The 25,788-nt window shown below is 45.6% G+C and overlaps 1 pseudogene; it reads right to left on the reverse strand.

Moving 5' to 3' along the window:
* Positions 1–16,909: 16,909 nt before the first annotated feature.
* On the reverse strand, positions 16,910–16,984 carry LOC127679596 (uncharacterized; annotated as a pseudogene).
* Positions 16,985–25,788: the final 8,804 nt, after the last annotated feature.

Here is a 25,788-nt window from a genome sequence, read left to right on the forward strand (position 1 = left end):
AGCCGGCCCGTGACACTTTTTCTTTTGCTTCTTGTCCTGCTGGAACTTGGACTGCTTTCTGGAGCTTCAGTTCCCCACAACCCAGACTTTCTGCTCTGGCCTGAGATTCCCTGTTGCCCTGGTTGGCCTGTTGGATTGCTGCTTATGGTGTCATGCATGGCTCCTGTGATTCTGTCTCCATTTTTGATTCACTCCAGCTGTCAGATTCCTCAAGTAGATGAACTCTTCGGAGCAGGAAGGGGTGGCTCTGCCTCCACATAGGAAACACATCAAAGGCTTTCCTGGGAATGAAGTGACTGGGGGCGAGAGTGAAGAGCGAAGGAGCCAGGCAGGAGACTGGCAGGCCTTCAGGTGGAGTCTGGGCTGAGACCTCAGCCTTGGGCCTGGGGAACAACAAGTCTGTTCCAAGTGCACGCTATGTGCTGGACAAGCCGGACTGACAGGAAGAGAGTGAAGGCTTGAAAGAGCATCTCTAGGAGGCTCCTGAAATGTCCTTCAAGAGGCAAGCCTTCTGGCGATGCAATGAAGAACTGACAGCCTGTGGCCCCAGGCCAGCATCCCAGGGTTGACAGGGATTGCCAGGAACACCTTACTGTCTTTTCACAATTGTGTCTGCCTCCCAGATGCCTTAGGATTCTGCCTTTCTCTCTTCCCCCTTCCCCTCCTCTTTCCCTCTGCTACCCTCCCTTTCCACAGGACAGAAAAGAGCATCAACACCACATGAAGGAGTCTCCTCAGGCAGAGACTGGACCTTCTCTTCAGACATACAGAGGGATGTAGCGCCTCCTGCACTTCTAGCCTTACAGATGCTTCCCAGCCTCTAGATGAACAAATGTCTCTGGAAAATTGAATAATATGCTTCATTTTTGCATACATGCACACATGCATGTTAGCACCCATCCATCCATGCTAAGTGAGCCCATGGTAAATTCGAGAGTCCACCCCAGTGGCTGAATATCTAAAGGACTATTACCACCTGTTGCCTGACTGAATCCATGGCCAAAGGAAAGGAAAGGAAAGGGTTCTTTGAGGCTGATGGTGAGCACAAGAATTTAGGAAGCTTTGAGAAGGCCTACTCAAGGCAGGGGTGGGTGTGTGAAGAGGAAATTGGAATTGGAAAGGGTGCACACCTAAGCTTCTCAAAGCAGCTGTTGAAGTCAGGTAGAAAACCACACCTACCTTTCCTGTAACTTGAAAGTCTCTTTCACCAGGGTTTGGAGACTCTACCATCTTGAATTCTGCCAGATTTGTTTTCTGGAAGCTCTTTCTGTGTATCTACTAAGGGAAAACACATAGAACAATATAATTTGAACAGAAAGCAAACTCAACAGGTTTTTAAACATAGATTTAGAGTGGTTGCCTGAGAGTAGTCAACACAGGGAACCCGTGATCCAAGGAATCGGAGCGTCTTCCTGAAGCAGTGGCTGCAGGTGAGGGGGAAACTCCAGCCCTGGGACGACAGGGACGCTCCTCCTTCATTGGTTCATTTATTTACTAAACACATCCAGGTCTGAGCAGGCATGGAGGAGTGAATGCCAGGCTTGGAGGATTCGAGCCTGGAGAGCGTATTTAACTTGCAGATCCTTGTTTTGGGCGGTACAGGGTCCTGTGGAATCAGGAGTGGATCACAGTTCTAAGCTGTTCTGACACAGAGTGAGCTTTTGCCTTGGCTTTTAGTAACACAGTGATTATAAACCAAAGGCCTCGGAGAGAAGGACAGCTATTTTCTAAGTGTCTGTAAGGAGCTATCTGATGGGTAACTGGTAGCTATGGCTTGATGTCTCTGTAATGAAATGCTGCTCTTCGTGTGACCAAACAATATTCAAATTAGCAAATGAATTGTTCTTATTGAAATTGTTATTGATTCCAGAGATAAAAATTTACCTTTTTTGGGGGGAGGGGGGAAATGTGTGTTTATATTGGTTGACTTTCTGTAGCTATGATACATGATGACACACCATGACCAAGGCAACTTTTAGAAGAAAGAGTTTAATTTGGCTATGGTTTCAGAGGGTAATAGTCTCTGGCGACAGTGACATTAAGACATCTGGCAGACGGTATGGTGGCCACCATGGTTGCTGTGAGTTAGAATCTTGAACTAAAAGCAGGAAGCAAGATTGAACTGGAAATGCTACAGAGACTGTAAGCTCTCAAAGCCCATCCCCAGTGACACACTTCCCCCAAAGCCTGCCTCCATGACATACTTCCTGCAAAGCCTGCCTCCAGTGACACACTTCCCATAAAGCCTACTCTCAGTGACACACTTTCCCCAAAGCCTACCCTCCCAGTGACATACTTCCCCCTAAGCCCACCACCAGTGACATACTTCCCACAAAGTCCTCCTCCTGTGACACATTTCCTTGAAAGCCCGCCTCCAGTGACACACTTCTCCAAGGCTCACTTCCCAGCTATCCCCCATCCTCAACTAGGCCATCCATTATTGACCCAGTGACATCTGGAGCCGCATCTGGAGTCTATGGGGCACATTTTTGTTCCAACTGTAGCAGCTCTCCATATTGTTCCCTCCAGGAAGCTGTGCTGTAGGTTCTCCAAGACCCCGAGTCACATCTTGACGCTTTATTCAAATCCATACTACATGAAGCTGGAAGCTCTTCTTGACAGGAAAACGTGGAAGCGGGCCCTGTGCAATGCTTTGGCAGCCTGTGCTGGAGAGGAAAATATTCATAAGCTGTAACAAAGTCTGGCATGGGCTGAAGGAAAGGCAGCAGATACTGGCTGAGAGGCGATTAGTGCAGGGAAGTCCTGGGTCCCTCTGTGTGAGTTTGGAGGATGGTTCTGTACCCAGACGGGGACAAGTTTCCTGGAACCACGTCTGTTTCTTGAGCATGAGAAGAATGGCAGCCACACAGCCAAGTCAGAAAAAGAACAGCAGCATGGAGCCCTCTCTAGCGCGGCGTTCCTCATCCAGGACCCTTCACGCGGCAGAGCAAGGAGCCAAGACAAGGGAGGAGGACGTCAGAAGTCTTATGAAGGAGGCCTAGAGAGGGCCCAGCAAAAACAGGGAGATGGAAACAGGATAGAAGCTCCTCAGCTGTGGCGAGGACTTAACACTATCTGATAATGGTCCTCGGACACACAAGTGCTTTCCTTTATATATGTGCATGTCTGGGGGAAAGACTACTTTCACTTCTGTTTTGGTAAGGCTGTGGAGTTGTCAGGAACCTCTGGGAAGCTGTGTAAGCCCTGACCCAGTGACTGTGACTGCTTTCTTCCAAGACTGAAGATAGCGCTGGTCAGTAGATTCTGACACACTGACCCCTCTCAGACAACAGCAGAAACCTTAAACTCTTCACAAAAACATACAAACAAACAAACGAGCAAACAAAATGGTGTGGAGTGGTGGGAGGGCTCTGTGGGCAAACAGCTCGCTGTGCAACCCTGATGACTTGAGTCTGTTCTGTGGAACCCGTGGTAGGAGGAGAGAGAGATGGCTCCCAAGTTATCCTCTGACCTCTGTTCTTGCATCCAAACATTATCCTCCCCCCTATCCTCCAAGAATAAATAAAATGATTACAAAATGGAAACAAAAATTTTGCTTTGTTACATGTACCAACTTGTGGGAATGTGCAACAAAGACACAGAGTGTGTAAGTGTCTAAGGAGGCACAAAGGTGACCGTGACAGCGATATGTGATTGAGGCACAGTGGAGGCCACAGTTGCTTCCTGTTGACCTCTGATAATGAAACTGCAATAAAAAATAATTCATCTGTCGAGGCTTGGTAGACCCCAGAGAGGCAGAGCTTATAGATGGGTCACAGTTTGGGAGGGCTAGGAGAGCGCCCAGATGCTCTGTCCAGGGAAGGAGAGCCGTCTAAGATGCAGGAGCCTGTAAGGAAGGTAGGGTTGCCCCACCCTCCGAACTCTGGGGAAGACGATGCATGATGTTGTCATATGATATGGTTGTTGATTACTTTAGAGCAAAGAACATGCCCTTGCCTTTGAGTTCTCCATGGCTAGCATGGTACGTAGCATGTCAGGTAACAACCAGGTTCCCATGTTGACTAAGACCAAGGTGAGGCATGGACTCTGGAAGGAGTGGATATTTCCAAGGCAAGAAGAAACGAAACATCAGGCAGCATGAGAGTGGGTGGGGGGGACACTTCTGAGGGAGCCATACGCTGGCCACCAGGTCCAGAGTCCGGAGGTATGGGCATATTCAGCGCAGCATGAGTGGGAGGAGCTTCAGTTCTGGGGGGGGGGGGTAGCCCGAGTCGGGAGCTAAGGGATGCTGGTGGCTTGTGTTGAGTTGCTTCATTCTTACTGTTTGCTTTACAGTGGATAGAGGCTGCTATGGAGACCTGGCCAGCTAGAAGCTGCCTACAAGTTCTGATACCAGTGAAGCCTTATAAAAACTGTGTTATTATAAAAATAACCTTGACCTTTTCCCGTTCAAATCTCCACCGTACCCAAGTTCCATCCAGATGCATCATTCCAAACTTCCCTTCTGGTTCTTTCAGGTCAATAGCCAGACTGGGTTGATAGTGAATTGAGTTTCTGTCAAGAGCCTCATCACATGCCCAGGCGTGATTCTGATAGCAAATGCAGGACCAAGTCACAGTCTATGCTTCCTGCAGACAAATCTCCATGATGGTCTGCTCTTGGGAAGGGAGGGAGTTACAGCTCTGCAGAAAGCTCAGGGGATCATTGCATGGGCCTGGGGAGTCTGGATCTTCCTTTATGGTACAAGCTTACATTTTCTTCTTGGTGGTCTTTTGGTCCGAGAGATAGGATTATCTGATTATTGACTGGTTGACTGATTGACTGGTTGACTGGTTCTAGGAATATTTGTTTTCTATACTTTTACTACCAGGGACAGTGTCTTCTTCTTCTCCTCTTCTCTTCTTCTTTCTTCTTTTTTCTTCTTCTTCTTTCTTCTTCTTTCTTCTTTTTTCTTCTTCTTCCTTCTTCTTCTTCTTCTTCTTCTTCTTCTTCTTCTTCTTCTTCTTCTTCTTCTTCTTCTTCTTCTTCTTCTTCTTCTTCTTCTTCTTCTTCTTCTTCTTCTTCTTCATCTCCTTCTCCTTCTTCGTCTCCTTTGTCTCCTTCGTCTCCTTCTCCTCCTCCCCCTTCCTCCTCCCCCTCCCTTTCCTCCTCTTCCTCCTCCTCCTCTTCAGTTTCATTTTTTCACTTCTGTAGATATGTAGTGGGAAATTGCTAAAATATAGTACCACTTCGCTAGGCCTCTGCTCCAAGACCCAGCAGGTCTCTCTCTCCTGCCCAGCATCCACTACTTCCAAGTATCCAGAAAAGCATGACTCTTAAACTTGAGTAGTTAACCAAATATATTTATGTATATGTGACTCCATAATGCCAAATTACAATGATAAAGTTTTATCCCAATACTTCTAACCTCCCAGCACACCAGAAACACATCTGACGCCATCTGGATCTGCGTGACTCCTCCTTGACTCCTCCTCCGCTCCCTTGTGTAGCTCCCAGGCTCCCTCTCTCTCTGCCCCTCCTTCTCTTAGCTCCGCCTCCTCTCTCCCCTCCAATCACTGGCCTCACTCTGCCTCAATGTGAATGGATGGGAAATATCTTGCATCATAGATACAATTCCATCCCTTATCGAACCAGAACAAATGAAAAACAGGACATTATAAAAGCACAGTGTTGACTAAGAGACCGCACTGGGAATAGCATAAGAGTTCAAGATAACCAGGGTCTCAGGCGCAAGCTTGGAGTGTGCTGGTTTGGTTAGTCTTTTGTTAACTAGCTAGCTTCCTCTGGAGATCATGTGACTTTCCTCTCACCTGCTGAGACTGCGGGGGGGGGGGGGGGCTTTGCTATGCCCATAGGAATCATCCTTGGTCCAAGGGATTCAAACTCTGGTCTTCAAGCTTGCAGCTTTAGCCACCTCTTTTGACCACACCCACCATGCGTCATCTGCAATGCAAAGCAGCAGGTTTGTGAATTCTTGGGATTAGAATATGGGCATTGGTTTTCCTTTATTTTGTTTCCATAACAACATATCTTGATCTGGATGATTTTTAAGGGTTATTTTTATGTGTATGAGTATCTTACTGCAAATGTGTATTTACATCACATGTGTACCTGGTGCAAAAAAGTACTAGATTCCCTGAAACCAGAAGTACAGACGGCTGTGAACTGCCATGTGGGTGCTGGGACCGGAACCTGGACTCTGCAGAAACAGCCAGTGTTCTTAGCCCTGGAAATCTCTTTAAGCTTGAACTGGGTACTTTTATAAACAATGAAGAATACTTAGTTGCCGCTCTAGAGCCTGGACGTCCGCGATGCTCGCAGGCAGCACCAGGATCTGCTGAGGACGCTCTAGAGCCTCACATGTCAGAAGGCCAAGGGCAAAAGAGGCTTTATATATAACTTTAATTATTTAAAACAATTTTCAAAATTTAAATGTTTTGATCATGTTCTTTTCTTCTACCAAGGCCCCCCATATCCTCTCCCCTCTCCCTACCTAACTTTTTCTCTCTTGAAAAAAAAAAAAACAAAAAACCCTCCCAAACTAAATACAACAACAAAGTCCTCAAAACCAAGATAAGAAAATATAACAATGTCCCTGTCCCCAAATAAGATAAAATTTAAAAATCCATTAAGCAAAAACAGAGTAAAAAAAAGTGCAGCCTGTTACATGTTGGTCAACCCCTCATGAACATGAGGGCTTCCCTGGAGCGGTTGGAGGAAATGGTTTTCCTCCCTCGGTAGGGGAAGGTGACAGTTTAGTCGTTAACCTTCACCTCAGCTGCTAGTGTTTCATTCATTCATTCAATTTTTAAAAATATAACAAAATACTTGATGTGGGGCTAAGTGCCTGGCCTTCTTGTAGCTTGTAGGCCGTGTTTGGTTGAAGGCCCTGAAGAGCCTCTCCTTTCTGAAGGGAAAACTGGAGTCTGGATATATATACGTATATAATTATTTTATAATTGTATATTTTAAATACATAATACATTTAAAGATACTGAAGTTTTATTATAATTAAATATGTTATATTTAATCTATTATGAATAAATAAGAAAAAATAAATATAACGAAGTAAGATACAATGGAGTAAAATGAAACTATCCCATTGCGGCTGGACAAAGCAAGCCAACAGGAGGGAAGGAGTCTAAGAGAAAGCTCAAGAATCAGAGACCTACTCACTGGCGCAGTTAGGCGCCCGTTAGCAAGAACCTGGAAGCGGAACGTTTGTGCAGAATGCCTGGCGCCACCCTGGGCACCGTCTCTGTGGGTTCACGTGAGCTTCGCTCAGTTGACTAGAGGTCCTGCATTCCCTCAGGCTCTTGCGCTCTTGCTCTTCCTCCCTCCTCTGTGGGATTCCCTGAGCTCTGAGGGGAGGGATCTGATGCAGACACACCATTTAGGGATGAGCGCTCTAAGGTCTCACATTCTCTGCGTGCTGTCTGGCTGGGTCTCAGGGTTTGTTCCCATCTCCTCTGGAGGCGGCTTCTCTGACGATGGCTCACTGATCTATGAGTACCGCAGAATGGCTTTATGACTCATTTTATCCCTGCTTTCCTTTTCTTTTATTTCACAACAGTATTTTTTTTTAGAACAGAAAATAATAGTGTTATTTGGTGCCCCGCGGGTCCCTGGGCTCTCTAGTCTCTGGTTGTCAGTCACCCGGGCAATGTTGGGTATGAGTGGGTTCATCTCATGCAGCGGGCCTTGTGCCAAGTCAGTCATTGCCTGGGTACTGCCCCAGGCTTTGTGCCACCATCTTACCCTTTTGCTCCCGTTAGCCTCCTCTGCTCCTGAGCGCTGACTTCTTTGTTGAAGACAAAATCTCATCATTACGAACGGCCATGGGCCTATTGTTGTGTTTTATAGAAAAGAAAAAGGAAGCCAGAGATGTTTGGTAGACTGAGGCATAGTGCCGGTCGGCGTGGGGTGCGGGGTTCCTCCGCGGGCCGTGCTGTGGCATCTGTTTGCCCTGAGGTACCAGTCATATGACGGATATAGTATGGAATAGGGTTTACTTAGGGCATGGGCAGGGTGTTAACAGCATGGTACAGACAGAGGAAGGGAGGGAGAGAGAGAGAGACAGAGACAGAAACAGAGAGAGACAGAAAGAGGGAAGAGTAGAGGAGCAGAGGTTGCAATGGACACGTGCAGAGAGAGGGATGGGGAGGAAGGGGCAAAGAGGGAGGAGGGTGAGAGAGTGAGAGAACAAGAGAGTGAGGAGGGGGCAAATGGCCCCTTTTACAGAGAGTCAGGCATACCTGGCTGTTGCCAGGTAGCCGTGGGGCGGAGCCTAGAAGGAATGCTAACTAACACCTATCATTTCCAGGCAAGATCCCATTGCTACCAAAGGCCGCATGCTTACCTCATTTCCGTTCCGCCTTCCCATTCACCTCTTCCCCTGAGAAGTTTCTGCTCCTCTGGATCCTGCTGTTCTTTGATCGTCCCTATTTTCACCGTACTCTGCCATTTTGCAACTTTTCATCCTTTGTTGCTGTTGTTCTGTGGTCTGAGGCCAGATACAATTTAAGAAAATAACACCAGGAAATATTTCAAAACACGTTTTTAGATTTTTTTTATTATTATTTTATGTGTATGGGGTGTGCACCAATGTGCGACATTTGCGCAGTACTTAGGGGCCAGAGGAGGGCGTCAGATACCCTGGAACTGCGTGAGCTGGGCTTGTGAGCAGCCACGTGGGTGGGTGCTGTGAACCAAGATTCTGGTGAAGCCATATTTCACAGCCTGAGTGCTGCTGGGATCAATTCATAGCCATTAAGTATTTGGTTTCGAATTGGTTTTCATGCAATGCGTTCAGAAAAGTTTTACTCTTGCCTTTTTTTTTTAAAATCCACATTATTTAGGGCCTCACATGCGGTCTTGACCCAGCGTGTAAGAAACTGTTTTGTTGGGATCCAGCCTGGCCTGGTTTCTCATCATTTGCCTAAGAATCCTTTTCTGTAAACTTGTGAGACTGAGGGAACACATCCAAGTGTAGCATGGAACTGGTGTATGCCAGTTGGCTGATGGCAGAGGAGGAAGATGGCATTCTTTCTACGTCAGCCAGGTACCTCAGTTTCCCCCTCACCATTCCATCCTCTTTGGGAGTAATTCTAGCTAAGACCTTGCTTCCTGGGTTGTGCAGAATCCTGGTCTATTCTAGGGTTCCTTCTGGATTTGAGTTGTTAGCTAATGGCTAACATTGGCTCCTCTTGAATTTGACCTTAGGAGTTAGGCAAGGCTTCTCACAGAGGAGGTGACATTTGAACTTGGCTTTGATGGATTAGTAGAATTTTTCCAGTGGCGACAGAAAAAATTGTCACTGCTAAGAAAGATAATTACTGGCAACATGTTCCCCCTTGTCTTCATGATATTTAGAAGAATTTAGACCTCAACTTGTATGTATTTATTCACTGTGCTTAAGGCCCCAAGCAAATATGATTAACTAGATACAGCCCAACCTTATAAATCCTCTTTTTAACGTGCAAAGTAAATATTTTTAAGCAGGAGGCTTGATTTATTTACATTTTTAATTAAATGAAAATTACAGATAAAAGATGCTATACGAATCATCTTCTTAGGAAAGGGAAAATATTGCAATGTAATTAAAAGAAAGCCTCAAATTATAATTAGGTTTGAAATTTAATTATGGCTAGAATACAGCATCCTTATGCAAACTGACATCTTATTGATATATAACCTTTAAAGCACATTTATTATATTTACTCCAAGATCTTAATCTGCAGACTAAATAAAATTCCCAGGTTCCTAAGAGGTATTAGAACCCATCACAATATTTGGTTGTCTTTCTGAAAAAAAATATGGCATTTTAGAAGTTCTGTTTTGACCATGGTCGTGTCTTTATAAAATGCCCAGATCAGTGTAACAATCTGTAGTGAAGAGGCTTTTTTTTTTTTAAATGTCGGTGTCCTTTATTAAGACGTTCACGCTTTGCTGTGTACCTGGTACTGTCTTTCCAGTTGATAGAACTCCAGAATTCCAGCATAAATTCAGGAGTTACATATATTCAGAAACAGAATTCCTATTATGAACTGTTAGTATTCTTTCTATCTATGAATGAATTAAAAAGAAAAAAATCTTGGGCTACTGTATGTGCATCCCAAATCAACAAATCATTTTTAATGTACAAAGTAAATGTTGTTTTAAGATGGAGGTTTTGTGTATTTACATTTTTAATTAAGTGAAAATGGCAGATTATATATTTATATTTATATGTAGGTAGTTGATCGAATCTGCTCCTCGTTGAGTCCTGGTTAAGCACATTCGCTATAATTAACTTCCTGTGGCACCGTTTGACACTTCTTGCAGATTAGAAAACAATAACTTTCACAGTAAAAATGATTTAGCTGTAGCATAACGCGCTCTACTAGAAATGTTTCAGATAAAGATTCCCGATATGCAATTCCTATTAGCTTGATTTGTAAAGTGTTGTGTGATTAAAACTATTTGAAGAATTGCTACTCTAGTGTATCCTGACACAGAATGTACTTGACATAAGTGGAAGACTTCCCCTTCGTCTGCTGAAGTCTCAAATTCATAGTCTGGAGGTTTTTTTTTCACTTCAAAATATTTGTTTGTTAATTACATAATTGAAACACATATGCAGACAGACAACTTATGGGCCGTGCTTTTCCTAAATCTTCAGTAGTGCGTGCTGGCTCTAATTGACTACAGTTATTGCATCTATCAGCCATCACGGCGATGCAAACGGGACACATGCCTTTACAAATTCAGGAAGAACAAAGCGGCAAGGGCTGATCGTCTGAAACCCGCTCATTTTCATCCTACTGAGTTTGAACTGGCATTCCTCACATAGCCCCTCCCCACTGAACCAATTTTCACCAGACAACTTCTCCTAGATGAACTGAATGTCTACAAATGGCCGGCCTCCATGGTCCTCTGTACAGGCAAACCTTTCATTGAAGTCCTCATTGCTTTTGAAGGGACTTCAAAGGTCCATTGAAATCCAAAACTTTCCTTGAAGTTAAGTCAAGTTTTGCCTGTTTTAGGGCCTGCAGGATTTCGTCCCAAAAAGCCTCGGTGGTTAACAAGGAGAGGACATGTTAGCCTGGCTGGATCGTCACAAGTGGGATTCGGGCTGACAATTTTGGCTCCATCAGGGGGCTACAGCATATTCAGCTGCAGAAATGATAAAAGGATTCCCTAGCTGGTTTTGTAACACAATGGCTGAGAGACCAGCAGGTATTTCTAAGCTTCTTTCAATGCACATCCCAAACTGCTGCACCAGCTGTGGCTTCAGCGAATGAACACGAACGGAACTGCCCCACTGTGGAAGCATTTGAATCCCAGTCAAAGTCATTGTCAGTGGAAAATCAAGGCGGCCATGCAAATGGGTCATTTCCTTAAAGGGTAATTTGAGTCTCTCTGGGTGAGTCCTGCTTGTAAGGACAGCCAACCCTCATGAACCAAGTTTCAGTTCACAGGACCATGCTTTCATGTGCACCATCACAATTAGTCCAGTGAAATCCCAAGAGATGAAGAAATGCCAGTTCAAAGAGAACAGGTGACTTTTTCAACACTACACAGGTTGTAAGTGGTGAGCCGGGATTTGAACCCAGACACAGAGGCTCAGTGGGCTTTCCATTCTACAGTGAGGATCTGTAGTGTAGACAATTATTCATTCAAAGATCTCAGCTGACAGGACATGGGCTCCTTTGTCTTCCTCATTGGGGTTATTACGTTTGAAAATCCGGCAGTGGGACCAGCTGAGGAACTTGCTGCAGGCGGACGGAGTTCCGAATAGCTGAGCGGCAGGAGACGCTTCCTCTCTTAGGACTCTAGTTACATGGCCAGCTACAGGAATGAGGCCTGCCTTTCAGGATTTTATCCTCAGTATTTAATGAAAATATGTCTATTATAAAGTATAAACAGATACAACAAGTTAATATCTTTGCTATTTTTTACTTTGTTATAACTGACTCGGACATAGTGCCTCCATTTCCATATCTGAGCATTCTTGACTTTGTACCATAGTACTACAGAAGAAGAGATCTCAAGGGGGAACACCATTCTGGAGACATACCTTCATCATCTCTGGGCAGGTCTTAGACTCTGATCTGTGTGCAGAGGTGTTGAGCGAATTCACTTCTCTCCTGACCTTGGCGCACGTATTGGCTGCTCTTCTGTTGCTGGTTAAAACACCCAGGGCGACTTACAGAAGGAGGGGTTTATTTTGGCTTATGGCTGCAGGGCAGAGTCAATAATGGTGAGGAGGGCATGGTGGTCAGAGCAGGAAGCTGGGAGTTTATTAGAAAGGGAGCCAAGAAGGGAGCTGGGAAGAGAATAAGGTTATAAACGTGGGAAGCTCCCCTGATGGTCGTCCTCCCCCAGCCAGGCTGAGCTGACCAAGGGTTCCATTACCTCCCCAAACAGTGCCGCCACTGCAAACCAAACGCTCAGATATATGAGCGGGGGGGGGGGGCAGTTTTCATTCCAACCAGCATAATATATACATATATACGCATATATGTTTACATATATATACACACATATATATGTATACATACACACAGATCATGGGGCTTCTGGGCTCCACAACATGAACAGCTTTCTTTCTTCTCTTTCTGATAGATGATAGATTGGATAGTTAGATAGGTAGGTAGATAGATGATAGAATAGATAGTAGATAGATAGATAGATAGATAGATGATAGATAATTACATAGATGGATGATAGATAAAGACAGATATAGGTAGACATATATTCTAACCTGCAGATGTTTTATTAGACATTTGCTTTATTTACATTTGAAATGGTATCCCCTTTCCTCATTACCCCTCCAAAAACCCCATCCCCTCCTCCCCCTGCTTACCAACACCCTCCCACTTTCCTGACCTGGCATTCCCCTACACTGGGGCATCAAACCTCCACAGGACCAAGGGCCTCTCCTCTCAGTGACGTCTGAAAAGGCCATCCTCTGCTACATATGTAGCTGGAGCCATGGGTACTCTTTGGTTGGTGGTATAGTCCCTGGGTTCTCTGAGGGTGCTGGTTGGTATATATTATTGTTCCTCCTGAAGAGGGCTGTAAAGAAATGGGTCCTTTCTCTAGCTCCTCCATTGGGGACCCTGTGCTCAGTCTCTTGGTTGGCTGTGAGCCAAGGGCATTTTGATCCCCGTTCTAAGAAGGATTAAAGTATCCACACTTTGGTCTTCCTTCTTGAGCTTCATGTGGTCTGTGAATTGTATCTTGGGTATTCCGAATTTTGGGGCTAATTTGCAGATTTTTGAGGCATGATCTTATGTAACTAAATCTTCCTAGTTTATAATAAAGTCCGGAGAGCCCCATCTTTCAAAAGTCATCAAATTTGGCTGTTAGTTTAGATACTGTTTTTCACTCACTTTTTGGTTTGACTCTTAGCAGTCTGTATATCCCTCCAAAGACACATGGAGAAAACTAAGCTGTACCTTTAAGGAGTCCATGCTGCTCCACTCCTCTGTGGTGCTGTGTCTGGGGTGGGGTGGGGGAAAGCTCCTTGTGCAGCCCCAGGCTGTGGAGACAGGTGGAAGGGAATGTAGCCTTGCCTGCAGTTTGGATCTGAACTCAGCCAATCCCAGCAGAGGCCAGCGGATTCCTACAGTCCTGAAGAGCCCCGGCCAACAGGCAGACTCAGATCCATGCACAGGAAATAAATGGTGATGTTTCTGGGACGTTGAGGTTTGGGGTTTAGGGCTGATATGTCACAGCATCTCAGCAAAACTTGAGGAGCTTAAAACATTAAGAAAAAAATTTTTGCTTAAACAAAACCTTTATGGAATGGATGCAGCTAGTAAGCCACTAGTCCGGGATTTCTGAGAAGGTTGGCATTCAGATCTCTGGGAAAAAACTATGCCAGATGTTGGATAAATATTCAAAACAAAAGGCTGCGATTTCATGGATTAGCACATCAATAATCCCAGTCCTCTTGTCGGGGCAGTGCATGAAGCAGCGCCCAGCCTTCCTTAGAGATGAGCATGCTCTGAGCTTGGCCTCCTTCGCTGATTTACACATGCAGACCTAATCCTTAGAGGAGCTTGATTTCCATCATCCCTGTTTGTGGAGGTCAAAATTTTCTAGGATTTCCTGAGAACACTTGGAGTTTTCATATTTAGCATCTTGTCCCTGAAAAAACAACAACAACCAAATTCTGATTGGATTTCATTTTTTCACACTTCACCCTCCCTAACTGGAAAAGACCAATCTTAATTATTGAAAGGCCTATCTCATGCTCCCCTCGTCTCAGGAAATGTAGTAATTCATTTTACAGAGCAAATATCATCCGGGGAATTAAAGAAGATTTATTTCTCTATGGGACCCAGGAGGGGCCAAGCATTGGTGATATACAGCACAGATGAGGGTGTGCTGGTAATCTCTCATTGCTGGCCTGTCAGCTCGGAGGGGCCCCAGCTGAGGGGCCTCAGTGGACGAGGGAGGGGGCCGCAGCCCATCTTCCAGAGCCACAGGCAAAGTCCTTGAGGACTTACTTTCAGATTGAAGCAGAAACACTGTTGAATCTGGATTCAGCTGGGACCCTTCAATAGAGCTACTTTATGGTTATAAATAAATGGCCTCCCAAGCAGGTACTAACCTGGCCTGACACAGCTTGTCAATCTCTTTGGCTTAGAGTACATTCCCTGCTTCCAGTGTTTGGCTATTGTAAACTGTGTTACACTGAGCATTTTTGACCATGCATCCTAGAGAGGGTAAGTACACGCTTCTGCAAGGTGTGCACCTAGGGGTGGAAGTGCTGGTTGGTAGTGCAGAAGTATGGTAAATGGGGTACACAGGAAAGCTTTCCCAACCGGTCACTACCTGTGCAAAATCAGCAAGCAAAATCAGTCAGTCAGTCAAACAAACAAACAAACAAACAAACAAACAAACTTCAGGATAGCAATGAATGGCACAGCCAGAGCATTCCAGCATGGCTACACACAACACTATACACTACACTCCATTCCACACTAACCTCTCTGCCCTTCAGGCAATGTAGCCTGGTCTAAGTATGATTTTCGTCTCAGAGCCATAGGCTGTGTCTGGGGGCAGCTGCCTAGACCTCTTCGTGTGTTATATTCACAGGTCCTTAGACCCGTTAGTGAGTCTATGCTGCTTTGCCAACCACTGTTAACTTTTGATTATGATGTGCGCCTCAAAGGAGAAATGTAGGAGATGGGCAGCCATCATGTAATCATCAACTAGACATGGTCGCACTGGAGAGCGACCACAGGAATAAGTAATAGTCAAAATGATACCAGATATGCACATGGGCAGGGCAGGGGTGAGAAAAGGAAGGAGTTATATGGGCTATGTCACACACACACACACACACACACACACACACAGAAACAGAGAGAGACAGGAAGAGGGAGCAAGTGAAGGGGGGAGAGAGAAAGAAAGGAGAGGAAGGGAGAGACACAGAGACAGAGACAGAGAAAGAGAGAAAGAGGGAAGGATGGAAAGACAGAGAGACACAGAGAGAGAGAGACAGACAGAGAAAGAGGGAGGGAGGAAGAGATAAAGAGACAGAAGGAGAGGGAGAGACAGAGCAACAGAGCCAGAGAGAGGGAGTGAGAGAGAGAGAGAATGCACAAATAAGAATAAGAGAGTGGGTCTCTGCTATCACTGTTCCAAGGAGTCCCTACCCCCCACCTCCGCTGGAGAAGAGCGCCCCACAGTGATACCCCTTGCATCCTCTTCACCCCTCAATCTGAAGCCAGCAGATACTCCAGGAACAGAAGAGATCCTCTGAAGAGGTTCAACACGGCCGGACAAGGCGCAGAGTGAACTCAGTAAGTATTACGGAGCTGGGAAGGAACGCCAATCAGACCTGGCTTAAATCAGAGTCTCCACCTTCTGGCTTTGTGACCTGGGGCAAGAAACTCTAAACATTTCTAGCCCTCTCTCTTTTCATCCATGAGACAAAGAGAAACGGAGCGTACTTCAGACGGCTACAGCAAGGACGAACCCGGACAGTACACGCAGACCTACTCATACTACTCACTGGCTTGTCCCCAACGAGGAACAAACTCTCCTCCACAGCTCCTTCCCTCTTCTCTCATCGTTTAGGGAGGCTGTAAATGAAGGGCCACACACAGCCTGGCTGGACCACAGAGATGGACAGTTCTCCAGCTCTAGAGTCCTGAGGTCCACTCAAGGTATCAGCAGGGCCTCTGGGTCAGCAGTCCTGGTTCTCCATGGCTTCCTGCATCTGCCCTCAGCCACCATGGCTTTCCTCACTCCTGTCTTCGTCTGTACCGGTGTCTACTTTGCTTGCAGATGTTCACTGCATCGACTCCTTGTTCTGGTACGAGGCCTCTGGGTTCTGCCACACTATCCATGTTGGAGCCTCACAGGACTCCTCTTAGATAGCCTGCTGTTGCCCGGTGTCATGGAGATCCTGTACTTCTGGATCTATAGGATCGGCGCCTTTATTTCCCCTAGCAGTTCATCGATGGGGCAGATGTTGGGGTGAGACAATTCAAAGCCCTGGATCCGGGCCTGAGAGCTATCCGAGCTGACTTTCCTGCTTTTACCAGTAAACCCCACAACCAGAGGCACTGTGCTGCAGGAGACTGAGCAGCCTCCCCGGGTGGGGAGGACTTTGGTGGTAACAGATCCCTGCTGCTGCAGGGCGATGGACCCAGGTGTGGGCCCTGGAGGCAGAACAGGTCAGGACCATGGTCCCAGGTGGCATCGCCAGCTGCTCACATCCGGCCGTTCCTCACTACCCTGGAGTCTCCAGCTCTGCCTCTCTTCACTGTGCCCACGACCTTCTGTTTCTCTTTCCCTTTCATTTCTGCTCCTCTTAGTGGAACCCGGGTCTCTAATTGTCTGGGGTCATCTCAGGAGTGGTCTCAGGAGTGCTGTGGCCCGTTCATGCACTATGGAGCTGGGCCATTCAGGTGTGGTCTGTTCCTCCAGGCCTGCTTCGCTCCAGACTGCTGGCCATCTCTGCCCCCTACTGAGGCACATGTGACACAGCAACCATACCCGCAATGCCTCTTGGGGCAGGACTAAGGACTTCATTTTAATTTGACAATTTGCAAAAATCTTAACAGATAACAACACATTCATAGGTCCTGGGAATGAGAATTTAGCCTTTGGGGCACACAGTTCTAGTTGAGCGAATGATTACAGGAATGACCCTGTTTACCAGGTTGATTGGAGGATTTGCTCTACAGATGTTGCGATCACTAGATTAATATAGTCTGGTGTTTATAGTTCCTAGACTATCTGCAATTTACAGTGTCAGTTATCAAAATAGGGTCTGATACAATGGTTTTCCAAATTTTGAAGTCCTTCCTTCTCCCTGTCTCTCCTTCCCTCCTTCTCTTTCTCTCTCTCTTCTTCTCCTGTCCATTTCTGTTCCTCTCTGTGTCTGTGTTTGTGTTCCTATAAGTGTGAGGACACACATTCCATGGAAGGATGACAATCTCATGTGTTGGCCCTTGCCTTCTGTCTTATGTGAGACAACGCCACTCGCTGTGTCACATAGCAGGTTAGCTACCCCTTCAGCTACTGGGACTTGTCTGGTCCCATCTCCTGTCTCTTAGACTCTCAGGAATTCCAGGTGTGAGTGATCCAGTCTGGCTTTATGTGGGTTCTGGGATCTTAATTCAAGTCCTTACACTTGTGTGGCAAATGCTTGACCTATGGAGCCATTCCTCACCACTAAGTGTCTTCTTATGGATTATCTCTGGTTTTATAAATTTTTTCTTATATCTTGTGATAAGGAGAAGGATCTAGAAGAACTTATCCACATTATACAAATCGTCGTTTTCAAAACTATGCGGTAAGAAGAATGCTTTATGTAAAGTTATTTAGTAGCTGAACTGGATCCTCTTCCACACTGCTCCTATAAGTGGGTAGTGTTGGAAGGTTTGTGGCATTTTGGATGATTTAAACTTAAACTCGAGTTTTAACACTAAATAGACCTGTTACACATGCCACGTTCTTCACTGGGGTTCCTGGGGTTCATATCAGAGTTTATTGTGATGAAGTTGGTTGTAGCCTCAGAAAATACTTCAAATTAAGTTAGAATTAAAAAAAAAATCCTTCCTGAGCCAAGACAGTGATTGTAATGTTTAAATCACACATTGAAAAATGTGTTTTCAGATCTGAGGTAAAAAAGACGGCAGGGGGATTGTATACTTTGACTCTTGGCTGCCCGCATAACAATGCAATAATTACATGAATCCATGAGTTCAAAGCCTGTTGTCTGAAGTTGGGTAAGTCCCTGACTGCTTGGTTGACATGGGTTGGCCCTGACCAACAGTAGATGAAGGCCAAGTGGCACCCCAAAACAGAGAGATAGTTGGGGCTGTCAGCAAATATCTAAGTGCTCCATTGTCCTCCACCTCTCTTTAAGTCCTGCTCTGTGGCAGTTTCTATTGATGCCATGCCAGAAGGCCAGGTCCTCCATTTAATCAGAGAAACTTAAGATTTAAGTTGCTAATCACTGACTTTTCTACAGTCTTTGTTTACATTCTCAATGATTTCCCCTTTCCTGGTCTTCTCTCTCCATAAGTCCCATAAGCCCTCTTCCCTCTGCCCATTCCCTGATCAACCCCCTCCCACTTCTCTGTCCTGGTAATCCCCTACATTGCTGCATCAAGCCTTTGCAGGACCAGGGCCCTACTGACTTCTTATTTATTGGCCTGTGTGTGGACATTCTACAGGCTGGACATGCCAGCTTCAGCTGGCAAAAGGTTTTGATCTGTGTTTCCTGAGAGGAAAAGTCACTGACATCAGCAGTTGTAGGTTTTGTCCCTTGGTGGAGATCTATCCAGGGGCCCTGAACAATAAAAAGGTCATCTTGTGGGAAGTAAGCTTCATGGCCTTGGGGAAGACTTGTCACTTGGGAGAATTTAGCTTGTGGGGCTATTAGTCTACTTCTTGTGGAAGTTTAAACTCTGAAGTTGAACTCTGGAAGGAATAGTAATGAAAATTAATGAGGGGCTTCTTTACCTGGAAAAAGAAGAAGAAGAAGAAGAAGAAGAAGAAGAAGAAGAAGAAGAAGAAGAAGAAGAAGAAGAAGAGGAGGAGGAGGAGGAGGAGGAGAAGGAGGAGGAGGAAGAGGAAGAGGAAAAGGCAGAGGCAGAGGAAGAAGAGGAGGAAGAGGAAGAAGAAGAAACAGCAGCAGCAGTAAATAATTAATAATAGTAATTAGAAGAATTAGAAGAATAAGAAAAATCATCATCATAATCATAACAGTCATAATAATTAGAAGGAGATGAAGGTGGAGGAGGAAGAGGAGGAGGAGAAGAAAGCTTCACCTAGTTTTCCTAATGCTTTAAAAAAAGCCAGGAGAATAGAATCATGAAAAGTATGTATACTCAAACTTTGAGCAGAGGAGGGTGAACCCTGGAAATTAAAAAAGCAAAAGAAAGGATATGTGACGGTGTAAAGCAACTCAATGAAAAAGAGCAAAACTTAGAAGATTCCAGGTGAAGAAACTAAAGAATGTATTGGTTGGAGGAGTGGATCAGTAGTTTGAACACTCATTGCTCTTACAGGGGATACAGGTTCAGTTTCCAGTACCCATGTGGGGAGGTTCAAGACTGTGACCGCATCTACAGGCAATCTGGAGTCCTCCTCTGACCTCTGCAGGCACCAGGCACACACGTGGTACACAAAAGTACCTGAAGGCATTCATTCATACAAGCAGACACTTATATATACACATTAAAAAGGAATATGTAAGAATTCGAGAATAGCATTTGTTCTATTAAACAAGTAATGATAAGTGCACTCGATAACAGAAATTATTATGAAAATTATTTTTAGCTCTTTAGAAAATAGGGGAAAGAAAAAATCCAGGGTACATGAGAAAAACAAACACTAGTAATATAATTCAAGGAAGACATTTTTGTCTTTGGAGAAAGGTTCCCATGCATCCCAGGCTTGCCTCAGACTCGCTGTGTAGCTGAGATGACTTTGACCTTCTCACCCTCCTGCCTCTACCTCCTGAGTGTTGGGATTACAGGCATGCACGACCATGCCCAGTTTATGCTGGACAGGGCGTGGAACTCAAGGCTTCCTGCATACTGTGTGGGAACTACCTACTAAGCTACGTCCCTCGCATTAGAAATGATTTTTAAAGCTAAAGTTTAATAAAACATAGGTAAATAGAATGTTAGTTTTCTTTATTTTAAGAAAACATTGCCATGAGGGGGGGGTTGCAGCCCCATAGCGGGAGCAACAGTGTCAACAGACCAACCCCCTCCCAGAGCTCCCAGGGACTGGACCACCAAACCAACCAAAGAGTACACACAGGGAGGGAGGCATGGCTCCAGCTGCATGTGTGGCAGAGGATGACCTTGTAAGACATAAATGGGAGGAGGTGGTTCGATGCCCCAGTGTAGGGGAATGCCAGGGCAAGAAGACAGGAGTGGGTGGGTAGGTGGGGGAGCACCCTCATAGAGGCAGGGGGAGGGTAGATGGGATAGGGGGTTCCGGAGGTGACATTACACATTTAAGATCATTGGCCAAAGGCAAACATGGCAGCCACAGGGGTGTCTTACAGAGTTGGCTTTATCACCTCTGGTGGGTGGGTTTCTTTGAGAGCTTCCTTGTTGAGCCCTTGGTCATTGTCTTGGAAACTACTGGAAGTCACTGTTTTTTAGGAAAGGAGTATTTATTAAGGGATGTTGAAAGGCAAGTGTGTGTGTGTGTGTGTGTGTGTGTGTGTATGTGTGTGTGTGTGTGTGAGAGAGAGAGATAGCATCTCATGTAGCACACCCAGGTTGTCCTCAAGCCCTCTATGCAGCTGAGGACTGGATTTGTGATCTTCCTGCCTCCACTGTCTATGTTCTGATAGTACAGGCTTGGGGATTGAACCCAGGGCTTCTGGCCTGCTACTGAGCATGCTACCATCAGTGAGCATGCTACCATCAGTGCCAACCACCAGCCCCTTGTGTTGTTACTGCTGGTACGTATTAAACATAGCCATGCACGTTTTATTTTATTTTGTAGTTGAGAAACTGAGGCTGAGGAGGCTTCCTGAGGGGCTGTGAATAACACTGGAGGTTAGCAGCAGAGCCTGTCCTGGAAAGGGGGAGCTTGGGAGCCCCAGGCTGATGATCCAGGCTGCGAGGGAACAGGGCTTAGACCAGGCTGAGACTGAAGAATTAATCACTTGGGATAAGATTTCTTAGCGGGTTTGTAGGACTGAATGTGGAGCTTCTAAAAGTTTTGACAATAGCAAAAGGCTTTTGAATGAGCATTGGTCATTAATTGGCATTCAATTGTGCAGTAAATCCAAGGTGTTTCTGGACAGGATGGCCTGTGTTGAATCACATGACCTCCTCCCTGCCACCATGGTTCTAAGCAGGCAACACGAGTAGTTTGCACCAATGTTTGCTACCCCAGACCCTTGGCTCAGATTCGAGACCATCTCGAATGAATGACCATGTCATAAGTTACTGAGTGTCATTGTGTGCAGAGTTTCTGCATGTATAGGAACATAATGGTTTTGTTCTAGAAAACAGAGGCTTTCAATATTTTTCTACCATCCTTAACCAGTACATACGCATCAACTTAATATACGTCTGGATTGTATCGAGCTAGACAAACAAGTGGAGTCATCACACTGGCATGTCAATCTGGCTTTATCTATTAAAAATGGAAAATTATGCATTTACCAAGGAATTAAAAAATAAAAAATATAAAAAACCATAAAATTATGGTGTTTTTTTTTTTTTTAAAAGAGAGTGTTTGATTTTTAACCAAGCTTATCTACTTGCATGCTTGGACTCACACATATATTTTTCTAGAAAGGGACTGGGCGTAGAAGTTTCCAGAAGCCTTGTTAGAGGAAGCATTTTGAATTCATGCTCAATTATGCAAGCATGCCCAGTTTACCAAGGCCCGGTAAGGTTGCTTCACAGGATAAAAGCTTGTGCCTTGAAAGTGGGAGCCAGGCCGTGGGGGAGCAAACATCTTCATGATTCTAAAGATAGCAGAGCCAGACAGTGCCTGCCGCTCCACCCTTGGGCCCCGAGCCACTCCTGTCCTCACTGTCATACCAAGGACAGTGAGGACACTCTCTACAGCATGCACGGTCCTCCGTGGACTGGCAGCTGACTGCAGCCACTCCCCACTTGGCCCCACCCCCTGCCCAACCTTATCCCCTTCTCCTTTTAGGACTCCAGCCTCCACTCCTGATACTTGGAACTTTGGGAAGGAGAAGCGTTGTCTTTGGCACTAAAAAGGCTCAACAGAAACACTGTTGTCCTAGGTCTGCCACACCTGTCTACTGTGGGAAAAGAGCCTGAGGGCATGGGCTCCTGCCAACACCCCCCCCACACACACACACACGCACACATCGCCACCTTGTTGGTGAGAGCCAGCATGCCCGGGTTTTGGAGGGAATGGGGTCGATATATGAAGCACTGGACTTGGTGAAGGTGTGGTTGGGGTTTCTCTTGTTAGAACTCTGCTGGAGATAGAATCAGGTAAGCATCCCAGCTCTGTGTGCACAGGTACTTTGAGCACCGGTGACACGTCTGTCCCAGGGTGCCCTTCACATCAGGGGCACGCTGCACCTCCAACTTCAAAGCTTAATGCTATCAATGGCTGTCCTTGGGGTGAACAGTGTTCAGAGCTATTTATCACAGAATAACCCAGACCCTGATAAACGGCCCAGTAGAAGCTTGGACTTACATAACTGAAAGATACTGGAGTTAGTATGGATTCTCTAACTGTGTCTGTGTTGAGCTGGGATGTCCCAAACCTCCAGATTGTTAGATCCGTGTTTCTGAATATAGGGAATAAAAACACAACATGCCCAGTTAACTCTAAAGACAAGCAACCAATAGAGTTTGAAAAAAATATAAGTTTTTTCCCCAAACATTACTTATACCAACCAAACATTTTCTGTTAATCTGAAATTAAAATGTAACAAGATGTCCCATGATTTATCTGATGACTCCAGATTCATCTGGAATAACTCCCAGATCAGAAGACAGATGACTGACTGGTGTCAGTAAGAAATCTGACAGCAGAGGACAGACTATTTGAAAAATGACTATGCTTTTAAAAAGCTGCTCCACCCATAAGAAAGAGAGGGAACAATTTTCACACAATGCCGGCGCCTGAAATGGCCCATCCCCTTCCTCTTGCTTCCTTTAACTAGGCAGTGCTTCCGGGGTTCCTCCCCTGCTCTCTGCCTCCGTTCCCTTCCCTAACCCTTAGACATATTGAAATGAGTGGTCTCTCCCTCGTAGTGGGGTCCTGAACAGTAGGAGAGAGATGGATCGCTCAGCATCCTTTGCTATTAAGAGGCAGCAGCTGCAGCTTGAGTTGAAAGGAGCTAAGAAGAAAGACAGAAGCTGAGATCCGGGCAAGAAACTAAAATTCTTTTACTTGCCAAACCCAAGAACCCTGCCAACTACTCAAAAATCTATAGCCTGTACCGGACACAGGGACCCTAATTTGCTAGTACCTGGGAGAGGCATTTTCGTCCTGTCTTAGGATAACTCCATTTAAATTCCTTTCATATGTGTTTATGTGTGTATTTTAGGAAGCTCCTGCAGGAGTAGGTTTCCGTAGAGCTTTACCGAGGTCTCAATGTGTGTTTTCCTCCCTGGCTCCCCTACTCACTCGGTGGCCCCACACCCCACGTTTCCTCCTTGCAGACGTCTCCATTTGACTCTTTACTCCTCGCCCTTACCCACACTCTCTTGCTGGTTTCCTGTCTTCTGTGGGTACTCCGACTTAGACACACATATCCAAGGACTGGAGCTAGCGCCCACAGATGAGAGAGAACACGGGGTGTTCCAACAGCTGATGGATGTTCCGTCATGTCTAGGCACCACATTTCCATTCTCCATTCATCAGCTGACGGGCACCCTGACTGTCCCCATGTTCTGTGAGTAGAGCACAGTGAGGTGGGGTGATCCAGCGTCTGTCTCTGTAGCAGGGATAGAGTCCCGTGTGCGTAGCCCAGGCGCCCCAGCGGGATCATGCGGTAGGCCTATTTCCGGTGCCTGAAGATCCTCCACCCTGAGTTACACAGTGGGTACACCAGTTTTCACTCCCACCAACAGTGAGCAAGTGTTCCTCCCTCCTCACATCCATACCAGCTTTTTCTGTCATTTTTTTTTAAACCTTAGTCACTCTGACTTGGGTAAGATGAAATTTCAAAGTAGTTTTAATTTGCATTTCCCTGATGGATAAGGATGCTAGACGTTTAAAAAAAAAAAAGCCAAAATTTTGAATTGGGTTGTTTTCTTGGTGTTTAGTTTAGGGGGATATTTATTTATTTATTATTTAATCTGTTTTCATTTTGTATATTCTAGACCTTTTTGAGTGGTTGAATGACCCTTTCACAAGGGTCCTAAGACCATCCCAAAACAGATATTTATATTATGATTCACAACAGTTATGAAGTATCAATAAAATAATTTTGTGGTTGGGGTCACCACAACACAAGGAGCTGTGTTAAAAAGGGTCACAGCAATAGGAAGGTTGAGAACCACTGCTCTAGACAATAACCATGTGCCGGTGACATAACTGGGGACAGAGAAGATGGCGGTGCCACTCAAGGTCAGCAAGAGATCTATGGGACCAGTCTTAAGCTCCTGGCCCAGTAGGTCAACGCAGATTTCCAGAGGGTAAGTTCTCTGTCTCTGTCCTGTGGGTGACCTCTCTTGGATATTCCTTTAGGAACACCAGTAGTCAGCAAAGGCCAGAAGGACTGAGGGACTGGTTGTCTTGTAAAGCTATCTGTTTGGAACAAGTCATACAGAGGAGAGAAAGAAAGCCTGGGAGAAACTTAAACAACTCAGGCTAAGCTAGAGAATTGGTTGAGGACGGAAGCCTTCATTTTTATGTCGATCACCTCAGAGCTGTGGAGAGAGCAGCTTCCAGGAGCCTGCTCCATACAGGCCTGGGCATAAGCTATAACTTCTACAAAAGAAAGCACAGATGACTCTGATGTAGAAGCCCGGGGGAATTAGAATTGAGCCAAGCAGTGTAGAGGTCACGTGAGCACAGCTCTTTGAAATAGGCCAAGCTGGGCTTGAATTTCATCCACTGATAATTCAATATAAATCAAGACGGAACATGGTGGAATTAAATAAAACAGAGGATTGGTGACATTTCTGAGATAAAGGACTTATGGTATAGCATTTATATTTAGACCAGAGTTGTGATGACAGTCTTTAGAAAGACAGGGATTTTAAACAAGTCCTCGTTGGAAAGGTTGGCAGCAAGCCCAAGTGAGGAAAACAAGGCAGAAAGGATGTCAGGGAAGAATGTTCTAGAATGCAGAAACAATAGGGGGAAAACCAAAGACATGAGAACATGCTTGGTTTCACCTCAAGGTTTTTGAAACTGTAACTGAAAGGTAGAGAAGGGGTGGAAAATGTTGCAAGATGTGTCAGACCTGTTCACCTTTGACCTTTAGTGACAGATCTGTTCACCTTTGACCTCTGAACTTTGTCCTCTGGTTTAGAGAGCACAGAATTAGAGGGAGGGCAAGGTCAAAGTGGGAGCGGAGTGAGAGCAGGCAAAGAACATGGGATTTTACCTCTAGCTCCTGGGTAAAAAGGTGGTGATCAGCATTTATATCCTGTTAATTTGCTCTCAACATTTCTGATTTGTTGTTTCTTCCCCCACCCTGGCCCCCACCTGCCTCTCCCTCTTCCCTTTGGTTCTTACGCTGCTGCTTTCCTTCAGATACCTTCCCGACCTCTCCTGCTGCAAATCACAGCAGTTTTTCTGGGATGGTTTGTCTGGTTCTATTTTTCTGTCAAGGAGAGACCTTAAAGGAGGGAAGGCTGGATACATTCATAGCTGTTTCATCAGGTTTCC

This window comes from Apodemus sylvaticus, chromosome 2 (genome assembly GCF_947179515.1).
Source record: "Apodemus sylvaticus chromosome 2, mApoSyl1.1, whole genome shotgun sequence".
Classification (NCBI taxonomy): domain Eukaryota; kingdom Metazoa; phylum Chordata; class Mammalia; order Rodentia; family Muridae; genus Apodemus; species Apodemus sylvaticus.